Source organism: Rhinolophus sinicus, chromosome 7, assembly GCF_057876585.1.
Source record: "Rhinolophus sinicus isolate RSI-liver-muscle chromosome 7, RSI-T2T, whole genome shotgun sequence".
In the NCBI taxonomy this organism is placed as follows: domain Eukaryota; kingdom Metazoa; phylum Chordata; class Mammalia; order Chiroptera; family Rhinolophidae; genus Rhinolophus; species Rhinolophus sinicus.
In genome coordinates, this window is record NC_142507.1 from 29,856,828 (window position 1) to 29,868,023 (window position 11,196).

The window sequence follows — 11,196 nt, forward strand, 5'->3', positions numbered from 1 at the left end:
CCTCGCTGCGGGCCAAGAGTAGCCCGCCGCCCAGGCCGGCGGCGTCCGGAGGAGGCGGGGAGCCGGACTGGGGGGGGGACGCGGTGCTGGCAGAGCCGGCAGCGGGTCGATGCTCGCCACCGGAGCTGCGCATCTGCATGGCGCGCGTTCACGAGGCAGGCCGGGTGCAGGCTCTTGGGGCGCGGGGTTCCGTGTCCCAGCGTCTCCGGCCATACCACCCTGAACGCGCCCTATCTCCTCTAATCTGGGGAGTAAGCAGGGAGGGGCCTGGTTAGTACTTGGATGGGAGACCGCCTGGGAATACCGGGTGCTGTAGGCTTTTTGCTCGCCTCTCCTTTTGCGCCGCCGTCCCGGCGTGGCTCCCTCCGAACCCCTGGCGCCCCTTGTCCCTCTGCAGCCGCCCAGCCCGCCGAAGGTCCCCCTGACCAGCGGCGTGTCCGCCGCCCGGACGTACAACCTGGCAGTCCGGGTCGCACGCTAGGCTTGTCGGCCCGGGCTCCCCCCCATACCCTCCTCTTAGTCCTCTTCGCTCCCGCAGGCCGTCAGGCCGCACCCGTTCGCTGAGCCGCGGTCGCCGTCGCCGCCAGCACCGCGCTGCCCGCTACTGCCGCCAGCGCTGACCTCGCCCCCGCCCCCGCCCCCGTCGCCGCCGCCTTCACCTCGCTCGCGGCCACCGCCGCCATCGCCGCGCTGCCTCCCGCTCCCCGCCCCGCCGCCGCCGCCGCCGCCGCTGCGCCGCCGCCGCCGCCGCCACCGCCATCACCGCGCTCCCCACCGCAGTGGACGCCAGCTCTGCCCTCGCCGCCGCTGCCGCGGGCTCCTCCCACAACTCCCAAACACAGGGCTGCCTGCTGGCGACCAGCGTTGGGGATGCGTTCGGGGTGGGCCTGGTGGCGGTAGGGGGGCGGGGTGTATTCCGGTCGGGTCCCAGGGAGTCCCAGAATGCCAGAGTTCCACGACTTCTGTCACCATCAGGGTAATGGCAGAGTCCCGTGGAGCCACGGATGGCGCGAAGGGGCCTCGCGCGCCAGATTCGTCCGGAGGAGGCGTGGAGCAGGCGGGAGGTGAGGCGCTGGCAGAGCCGGTCAGCAGGGAGATGCTCGCCACCCGAGCGACCCAGCTGCATGGCGTGCGCTCACGAGGCAGGCCGGGAGCAGGCTCTTGGGGCGCCGGGAGCCGGGTCCCAGCGTCTACGGCCATACCACCCTGAACGCGCCCGATCTCGTCTGATCTCGGAAGCTAAGCAGGGTCGGGCCTGGTTAGTACCTGGATGGGAGACCGCCTGGGAATACCGGGTGCTGTAGGCTTTTGCTCGCCTCTCCTTTTGCGCCGCCGCCCCGGCGTGGCTCCCTCCGAACACCTGGCGCCCCTTGCCCCTCTGCAGCCGCCCAGCCCGCCGAAGGTCCCCCTGGCCAGCGGCGGGTCAGCCGCCCGGCACTACAAGCTCGCAGCCCGGGCCGCACGCCAGGCCCGTCGGCCCCGGCTCCCCCCCACACCCTCTTCTCCGTCCTCTTCGCTCCCGCAGGCCGACAGCCCGCAGCCCTTCACCGAGCCGCGGTCGCCGCCGCCGCTGCCGCCATCGCCGCGCTCCCTCCCGCTCCCCGCCCCCGCCGCCCCCAAAGCCCAAGCCCAGGGCTGCCTGCCGGCGCTGGCCTCCACCAGGCTTTCTCCATCCCAGGACGTGCCGGTCCTTCGCACCTCGGCCCGAGCCCAGGGGACGACCATCCCTGTGCCTGCACCTGGGCCCCGAGACACAGGATCGGCGTGTCCTCCGGCAAACGGGATGCCCACCCGCCCCGCCCCACCGGAGGCCTCTGTCTCTGCTGGCCGGCACCTCGCCCCACACCCCCGCGCGCGCGCCCCCTCACGTCTCCCACAAGAGCCAGGAGCCCTCCGTTCCCGCCGGCCGCGGTGGCCCCGACACACAGGGGAAAGAGAGCCGGGACAAACCAGGGGACGGAGGGAGCAGCACCCCAACACCCCGCACGCCCTCGGACTCCAGGAGAGACCACCATGTCGGAGCCTGCCGACGAGACGAACGGTTCCTGAAGTGCGGAGTGAGGATTGAGAAAAAATTGGACAAGAGACAAAGATGGGATCGGGAGGGCGAGCGGTTCTGACTAGACTGCTGCGCCTGCTTGATTTTTCAGCATGCTTTTATACAGACAGAAACAAGAAGGTTACATAAAGCGGCTGAGGCAGCAAGGACAGATTAGTTACGTTTTTCCAAAGTTTGGCCCTGACTGTCTTTAGACCTTTTGATATTGTCCCATTCCCAGAACAGCAGGTGTCTGTTTGTTCTTTATGCTTATCGGAGTTCCCCTCAGCCATCCTCCCAACCTCTGCTTGTAGTTACATTTTCTTAACGCTTGATGCTCCAGCTCCCCACAATTCCCCCTTGTTTAGTTTTTGAGATCGTGCCTGGCTTAGGTGGTCAGTACAGACCTTCTCACTTACCCGTCATTGGATATCCTTCACCAAAGCGATCGACTCCTGTCTTAGGTCGTAAGACATCCACTGATCATTACCCGTCATTGGCTACCGATCTCCTTTGGGGTTAGACAGGGGCAGTGGCTTTTGGTCTATCAGCCATGTGGAGCCTTATTTTGTGAATTTCTCCATCAATATCTGTGACTATCCCCATCACAGCTTTTGTGATGCAGGGGAGGAAACATAGTATCAGGAGGATCACAACAAGCGGAATTACAAGGGGGGCCATAATTCGAAGCATTGAAGAGTATGATGGAAATACATTGTGAAAACTAGAGACAAGTTTGTTGAGAGTATCAGCTATATCGGTGTTTAAAGGAGAGGTCTCTTGCAGTGTCAAGACCTCTTTATGAAACTGGATAAGATCAAGAGTAACATTTTTTCTTACACGGTCTGTGAGACTCATACCTCATAGCAGAAAAAATGTTTAGTCCAATCACCCTTTGTCTGTTAACAGCCGAAGCATGAAGTCCCATGATGTCTTACCTTCTCAGGGTCAAGTCACTCATATTGTAACAGCTCTGTTGAGATAAGTGGAGAGAACTGATCTTCATTGCCCTCATGACTTCTCTCACAATCAGGTGAGAGAGGAAAGCCAGAGACAGCAGTGGCTTTTGCCAGGCAGGGGGAAGGGGAGGAAAGGCTCCTTTTTGGGTCTTCTAAGGCAGCTCATTGGGGGTCCCCACTCGGTTCCGCCTGGCTTAGGTTGTATCTCCCGTGAGATATCTTACCCGTCTTTGGCTGCAAACCATCTTCTGGGGACCAGACAGAGAGACATAAGGTGTAAACACAAGAATGGAACAGAGTCCCAGAAAGGCACAGTCTTACAGACTCTTCTTTCCTTAAGGAAAGACATGGGGGGACAGTCGGCTAGGCTGTTGTGTGACTACATCTCCCCCTTTTTTGTTTTTGAAGCATGAGAAACACAGAACGTGTAGTTGTTTCACTTACAGCCCGTCGGAGGGCTATTTGTCCACATCTGAGGACTATGTAAAATAAACAGAACAATAAACAGAAGAGCAATATCCCCAGCAAAAACCCTCTACCCAAAGTCTTTATCCATTTAACAGGGTCTGAAGTGGACAGTCCTTCTGCGGCTGCGGAAAGTGAGAGCTTTTCCACACCCTAGGGGCGTGGATGGGTATCTCTAGATGTCTTCTCTTCTGTGGGCTGTCGTTCATGGTATGGTTTAACACCGACCAGGAATTCACAAAGGTTTTTCTTCCGGACCTGGAGAAATACAAGCAAAGCCTCTTCCCCGTGTTATCTCGCGGGGAGAAGTAGGATCAGCTTCCCCACGTAACATTTTAAACAAAGGTTGTAATTCACCGGTTGTCAACCGCAACTGAGGTCTAATCCAGTTAATGTCTCCCAGTAGCCTTTGGAAATCATTTGATGTTTTTAAACAATCTCGCCGGATTTGTATTTCTTGAGGCACAACGGCCTGAGGCATTAAGCAATATCCCAGATAAGAGTAAGGAGGCACTTGCTGAATTTTTTCTGGGGCTATAACTAGCCCATAATCGTGGAGCTTTTTTTGTAAATGAGCAAAAGCAGCAAGCAACTTTGGTTCACAAGAGTGGGCAAGAAGTATGTCATCCATGTAGTGGATGATGTAAATATCTGGAAATGTCCTTCGGGTAGGTTTTATTGCAGCTGATACAAATTTTTGACATAGTGTAGGGCTACTAGCCATTCCCTGAGGTAGCACTAGCCAATGCTATCTCTTAAAAGGTTCTTGTAAATTAACGGAAGGAACACGGAAAGCAAATCTGGGGCAGTCATCAGGATTTAAAGGTATAGTATAAAAACAATCTTTGCAGTCCAAAACAATTTTATATGTGTTTTTTGGTATGGCTGCAGGACAGGGCAAGCCTGTCTGTAAGGCTCCCATTAATTTCATGGTTTTATTAACTTTTTGTAAATCTTGTAATAATCTCTATCTACCAGATTTTTTTTTTTTTTTTTTTTTTTTTAAATAACAAACATGGGAGAATTCCCGGGAGAATTGGAGGGGGCAATGTGTCCCTTTTTAAGTTGCTCCTGTACTAGCAGCTTGGCGGCTTGAATCTCTTTTCTGTTGATAGGGGCCTCGGGCAGTGGATCTAGCCCTGCAACTACACTTGGAGGAGAGCTTAATTGTAACCTAGGCTTCTATTCTGATTGAGATTCTAATAAAGGCCCAGTCTGTTGAGCCTGGACTAATTGCATTTGAACAGAGAGGGAAGTGAGTGCAGCTTGTAATCTTTGCCCCTCTGCTTCCAAGGGGGATCCAGTTTGGGTTGATCATTTTCAGAGTATGTGATTCCCTCGTGTCTAGGATCGATCACATCCCTAACCAAATTCCATAAGGAAAAAGTATCTACTGGTACTTCAGAGGGTCCATGAGCATCATAATATCCCTGTAAACGCTCTCTCACCTTTTCCCAAGTTTCTAAGTTTAAAGTCCCTTCTTCGGGGGAACCAGGGACATATTTGTACTACAAATTCTAAAAATCGAAGCAACTGTGCTTCACTGGTTTTAACTCCTCTAGCTTTTAGCATGCTCCTTAACATGTGAGTAAACAGCCTTTTACTGTGACCCTGTCCCATTTTATTTTACTCCCGACTATGGTATCTCACCGCTTTCACTAACCTTATTCGACGCGTCTCATTTGCAAGCGGAGTCCTTCACTGATTCCCCAGTATTCAGGTCCCTGTTCGGGCGCCACTTGTCGGAGCCTGCCGACGAGACGAACGGTTCCTGAAGTGGGGAGTGAGGATTGAGAAAAAATTGGACAAGAGACAAAGATGGGATCGGGAGGGCGAGCAGTTCTGACTAGACTGCTGCGCCTGCTTGATTTTTCAGCATGCTTTTATACAGACAGAAGCAAGAAGGTTACATAAAGCGGCCGAGGCAGCAAGTACAGATTAGTTACGTTTTTTCCAAAGTTTGGCCCTGACTGACTTTAGACCTTTTGATATTGTCCCATTCCCAGAACAGCAGGTGTCTGTTTGTTCTTTATGCTTATCGGAGTTCCCCTCAGCCATCCTCCCAACCTCTGCTTGTAGCTACATTTTCTTAACCCTTGATGCTCCAGCTCCCCACACCACCACAAGGGGAAGAGCAGGCACGCAGGCACACGACCCTCACAACGAGGGTGCCTAGGGCTGCCACTCTCCTCCCGCGGGCGGGACCCTGGGCGGGGCTCGGAGCCCACCGGCACCGGTGCTCCGGAGACCCTGGCGGCCCGCCCCGGGGGCTTCGAGGGTGACTGCCAAAGCCCGGGCACTGCCTCCTTAGCGGAGCCCAGCCCCGGGCACGACCACACACCGGTGGAGAAGCTGCCACCTCAACACAGCCTCAGTGCGTCCGTCCCAGTCCGTGTCCCAGCCTGTGCGTCCCTCCCCCTCAACCTCCACCCCCTGTCCGTCTGGCTCTGTGACATGCCTGTTGGGCTGTGGCTCTCGCTCAGGAGCTCTCTCCCCGCGTGCCAGCCCCCTCTTTCTCTGTCTCTGTCCGAGTCTCTCTGTATGTCTAGATACATACATGCACATATACGTGTATATTTCCATCGCGCTGCCTCCTCCTCCTCCTCCCGTTCTGTCTGTCGGTCCCTGTCCTGCGGGGACTCTAGTCCCTCTGCCCGCACAAGAACGCAGGATATGGCCAGGCCAAGAAGAAACACCAACGGAGCCATGGATAGGGGGCTCATAGCACCATTTCTCACGGGCGGCTGGCTCGGAGACGCAGCAAGCCGGAGCCGCACGATCCCCAACCTGCCGGCCGCTTCTCTGCCAACCAACCGACCCACCAACCGACCGACACACCAAGCCGGCCAACTGCAATCCGCGCCCCTCTGCAATTTGCAGTCCACCATCCGCGCTTCCTTGCTTGGCCACCGCAGCTGTACGGGTGGCCCATGGCCAAGTGGCAACAGCTGACGGCCAAGCGGTCACAGCTGATGACCGTGCACCACCCGAGGCAGCACCCCTCCACGCGAGGCCCAGGGCCTGGAAACGGCTCTCTGGGACTCTGTCCCCACAGTCCCCGTCTGTCTCTCTCCGCCTCTCTCTTGCTCCGTCTCTGGCCTTCTCTCATCCTCTCTCTCACCTCCCTGGGTCAGGCGAGGTGACGTGTAGCCAGTGAAGGGACCGGAGATCGGGTGGGCCGCTGGTCGCTGACGAGGGGCGAGGGCCCAGACGGAAGGCTGTGTGACGAAGGGTGACGGCAGACTGGAGCTGCTGCACCCTGGTGGCACGGGTGGCTCCCCGTGGCTTTGGGCCAGTCGGTGGGGCCGGCCAGTGCCAGGGCCAGGGTCGCGCGTGCCTAGGGCCGGAGGGGCCTGAGAGGACCCTGCGACGCCCTCGCTTGCCATGAGCGGGGGACCGCAGAGCAGCCAGGCGGGTCTGGGGAGGTGGGGCTGGGGGTGGGGGTGAGCGGGGTTGGGGTGGGGGGGCGGGGTGTAAGCCGTTCGGGGCCCGGGGAGTCCCAGGATGCCAGGGCGCCGAGACTTCTGTCACCGTCAGGGAAGTGACAGAGGCCCGTGGAGCCACGGGTGGTGCGAAGGGGCCTCGCTGCGGGCCAAGAGTAGCCCGCCGCCCAGGCCGGCGGCGTCCGGAGGAGGCGGGGAGCCGGACTGGGGGGGGGGACGCGGTGCTGGCAGAGCCGGCAGCGGGTCGATGCTCGCCACCGGAGCTGCGCATCTGCATGGCGCGCGTTCACGAGGCAGGCCGGGTGCAGGCTCTTGGGGCGCGGGGTTCCGTGTCCCAGCGTCTCCGGCCATACCACCCTGAACGCGCCCTATCTCCTCTAATCTGGGGAGTAAGCAGGGAGGGGCCTGGTTAGTACTTGGATGGGAGACCGCCTGGGAATACCGGGTGCTGTAGGCTTTTTGCTCGCCTCTCCTTTTGCGCCGCCGTCCCGGCGTGGCTCCCTCCGAACCCCTGGCGCCCCTTGTCCCTCTGCAGCCGCCCAGCCCGCCGAAGGTCCCCCTGACCAGCGGCGTGTCCGCCGCCCGGACGTACAACCTGGCAGTCCGGGTCGCACGCTAGGCTTGTCGGCCCGGGCTCCCCCCCATACCCTCTTCTTAGTCCTCTTCGCTCCCGCAGGCCGTCAGGCCGCACCCGTTCGCTGAGCCGCGGTCGCCGTCGCCGCCAGCACCGCGCTGCCCGCTACTGCCGCCAGCGCTGACCTCGCCCCCGCCCCCGCCCCCGTCGCCGCCGCCTTCACCTCGCTCGCGGCCACCGCCGCCATCGCCGCGCTGCCTCCCGCTCCCCGCCCCGCCGCCGCCGCCGCCGCCGCTGCGCCGCCGCCGCCGCCGCCACCGCCATCACCGCGCTCCCCACCGCAGTGGACGCCAGCTCTGCCCTCGCCGCCGCTGCCGCGGGCTCCTCCCACAACTCCCAAACACAGGGCTGCCTGCTGGCGACCAGCGTTGGGGATGCGTTCGGGGTGGGCCTGGTGGCGGTAGGGGGGCGGGGTGTATTCCGGTCGGGTCCCAGGGAGTCCCAGAATGCCAGAGTTCCACGACTTCTGTCACCATCAGGGTAATGGCAGAGTCCCGTGGAGCCACGGATGGCGCGAAGGGGCCTCGCGCGCCAGATTCGTCCGGAGGAGGCGGGGAGCAGGCGGGAGGTGAAGCGCTAGCGGAGCCGGTCAGCAGGGAGATGCTCGCCACCCGAGCGACCCAGCTGCATGGCGTGCGCTCACGAGGCAGGCCGGGAGCAGGCTCTTGGGGCGCCGGGAGCCGGGTCCCAGCGTCTACGGCCATACCACCCTGAACGCGCCCGATCTCGTCTGATCTCGGAAGCTAAGCAGGGTCGGGCCTGGTTAGTACCTGGATGGGAGACCGCCTGGGAATACCGGGTGCTGTAGGCTTTTGCTCGCCTCTCCTTTTGCGCCGCCGCCCCGGCGTGGCTCCCTCCGAACACCTGGCGCCCCTTGCCCCTCTGCAGCCGCCCAGCCCGCCGAAGGTCCCCCTGGCCAGCGGCGGGTCAGCCGCCCGGCACTACAAGCTCGCAGCCCGGGCCGCACGCCAGGCCCGTCGGCCCCGGCTCCCCCCCACACCCTCTTCTCCGTCCTCTTCGCTCCCGCAGGCCGACAGCCCGCAGCCCTTCACCGAGCCGCGGTCGCCGCCGCCGCTGCCGCCATCGCCGCGCTCCCTCCCGCTCCCCGCCCCCGCCGCCCCCAAAGCCCAAGCCCAGGGCTGCCTGCCGGCGCTGGCCTCCACCAGGCTTTCTCCATCCCAGGACGTGCCGGTCCTTCGCACCTCGGCCCGAGCCCAGGGGACGACCATCCCTGTGCCTGCACCTGGGCCCCGAGACACAGGATCGGCGTGTCCTCCGGCAAACGGGATGCCCACCCGCCCCGCCCCACCGGAGGCCTCTGTCTCTGCTGGCCGGCACCTCGCCCCACACCCCCGCGCGCGCGCCCCCTCACGTCTCCCACAAGAGCCAGGAGCCCTCCGTTCCCGCCGGCCGCGGTGGCCCCGACACACAGGGGAAAGAGAGCCGGGACAAACCAGGGGACGGAGGGAGCAGCACCCCAACACCCCGCACGCCCTCGGACTCCAGGAGAGACCACCATGTCGGAGCCTGCCGACGAGACGAACGGTTCCTGAAGTGCGGAGTGAGGATTGAGAAAAAATTGGACAAGAGACAAAGATGGGATCGGGAGGGCGAGCGGTTCTGACTAGACTGCTGCGCCTGCTTGATTTTTCAGCATGCTTTTATACAGACAGAAACAAGAAGGTTACATAAAGCGGCTGAGGCAGCAAGGACAGATTAGTTACGTTTTTCCAAAGTTTGGCCCTGACTGTCTTTAGACCTTTTGATATTGTCCCATTCCCAGAACAGCAGGTGTCTGTTTGTTCTTTATGCTTATCGGAGTTCCCCTCAGCCATCCTCCCAACCTCTGCTTGTAGTTACATTTTCTTAACGCTTGATGCTCCAGCTCCCCACAATTCCCCCTTGTTTAGTTTTTGAGATCGTGCCTGGCTTAGGTGGTCAGTACAGACCTTCTCACTTACCCGTCATTGGATATCCTTCACCAAAGCGATCGACTCCTGTCTTAGGTCGTAAGACATCCACTGATCATTACCCGTCATTGGCTACCGATCTCCTTTGGGGTTAGACAGGGGCAGTGGCTTTTGGTCTATCAGCCATGTGGAGCCTTATTTTGTGAATTTCTCCATCAATATCTGTGACTATCCCCATCACAGCTTTTGTGATGCAGGGGAGGAAACATAGTATCAGGAGGATCACAACAAGCGGAATTACAAGGGGGGCCATAATTCGAAGCATTGAAGAGTATGATGGAAATACATTGTGAAAACTAGAGACAAGTTTGTTGAGAGTATCAGCTATATCGGTGTTTAAAGGAGAGGTCTCTTGCAGTGTCAAGACCTCTTTATGAAACTGGATAAGATCAAGAGTAACATTTTTTCTTACACGGTCTGTGAGACTCATACCTCATAGCAGAAAAAATGTTTATTCCAATCACCCTTTGTCTGTTAACAGCCGAAGCATGAAGTCCCATGATGTCTTACCTTCTCAGGGTCAAGTCACTCATATTGTAACAGCTCTGTTGAGATAAGTGGAGAGAACTGATCTTCATTGCCCTCATGACTTCTCTCACAATCAGGTGAGAGAGGAAAGCCAGAGACAGCAGTGGCTTTTGCCAGGCAGGGGGAAGGGGAGGAAAGGCTCCTTTTTGGGTCTTCTAAGGCAGCTCATTGGGGGTCCCCACTCGGTTCCGCCTGGCTTAGGTTGTATCTCCCGTGAGATATCTTACCCGTCTTTGGCTGCAAACCATCTTCTGGGGACCAGACAGAGAGACATAAGGTGTAAACACAAGAATGGAACAGAGTCCCAGAAAGGCACAGTCTTACAGACTCTTCTTTCCTTAAGGAAAGACATGGGGGGACAGTCGGCTAGGCTGTTGTGTGACTACATCTCCCCCTTTTTTGTTTTTGAAGCATGAGAAACACAGAACGTGTAGTTGTTTCACTTACAGCCCGTCGGAGGGCTATTTGTCCACATCTGAGGACTACGTAAAATAAACAGAACAATAAACAGAAGAGCAATATCCCCAGCAAAAACCCTCTACCCAAAGTCTTTATCCATTTAACAGGGTCTGAAGTGGACAGTCCTTCTGCGGCTGCGGAAAGTGAGAGCTTTTCCACACCCTAGGGGCGTGGATGGGTATCTCTAGATGTCTTCTCTTCTGTGGGCTGTCGTTCATGGTATGGTTTAACACCGACCAGGAATTCACAAAGGTTTTTCTTCCGGACCTGGAGAAATACAAGCAAAGCCTCTTCCCCGTGTTATCTCGCGGGGAGAAGTAGGATCAGCTTCCCCACGTAACATTTTAAACAAAGGTTGTAATTCACCGGTTGTCAACTGCAACTGAGGTCTAATCCAGTTAATGTCTCCCAGTAGCCTTTGGAAATCATTTGATGTTTTTAAACAATCTCGCCGGATTTGTATTTCTTGAGGCACAACGGCCTGAGGCATTAAGCAATATCCCAGATAAGAGTAAGGAGGCACTTGCTGAATTTTTTCTGGGGCTATAACTAGCCCATAATCGTGGAGCTTTTTTTGTAAATGAGCAAAAGCAGCAAGCAACTTTGGTTCACAAGAGTGGGCAAGAAGTATGTCATCCATGTAGTGGATGATGTAAATATCTGGAAATGTCCTTCGGGTAGGTTTTATTGCAGCTGATAC

General features: G+C 58.1%; 2 non-coding genes and 2 pseudogenes across 2 annotated transcripts; all 4 read left to right on the plus strand.

Annotated features, from left to right (window-relative positions):
* The first annotated feature begins 201 nt into the window (after nt 1-201).
* Nucleotides 202-319, plus strand: LOC141568751 (5S ribosomal RNA; annotated as a pseudogene).
* Nucleotides 320-1,188: 869 nt separating this feature from the next.
* Nucleotides 1,189-1,307, plus strand: LOC141568750 (5S ribosomal RNA). Its single transcript, XR_012491955.2, has one exon. It is a non-coding gene; the product is annotated as a 5S ribosomal RNA (ribosomal RNA).
* A 5,937-nt stretch (nt 1,308-7,244) lies between these two features.
* On the plus strand, nt 7,245-7,362 carry LOC148757658 (5S ribosomal RNA; annotated as a pseudogene).
* An 869-nt stretch (nt 7,363-8,231) lies between these two features.
* LOC148757659 (5S ribosomal RNA) lies at nt 8,232-8,350 on the plus strand. The gene has a single exon (XR_016021856.1). It is a non-coding gene; the product is annotated as a 5S ribosomal RNA (ribosomal RNA).
* The last annotated feature ends 2,846 nt before the right edge of the window (nt 8,351-11,196 follow it).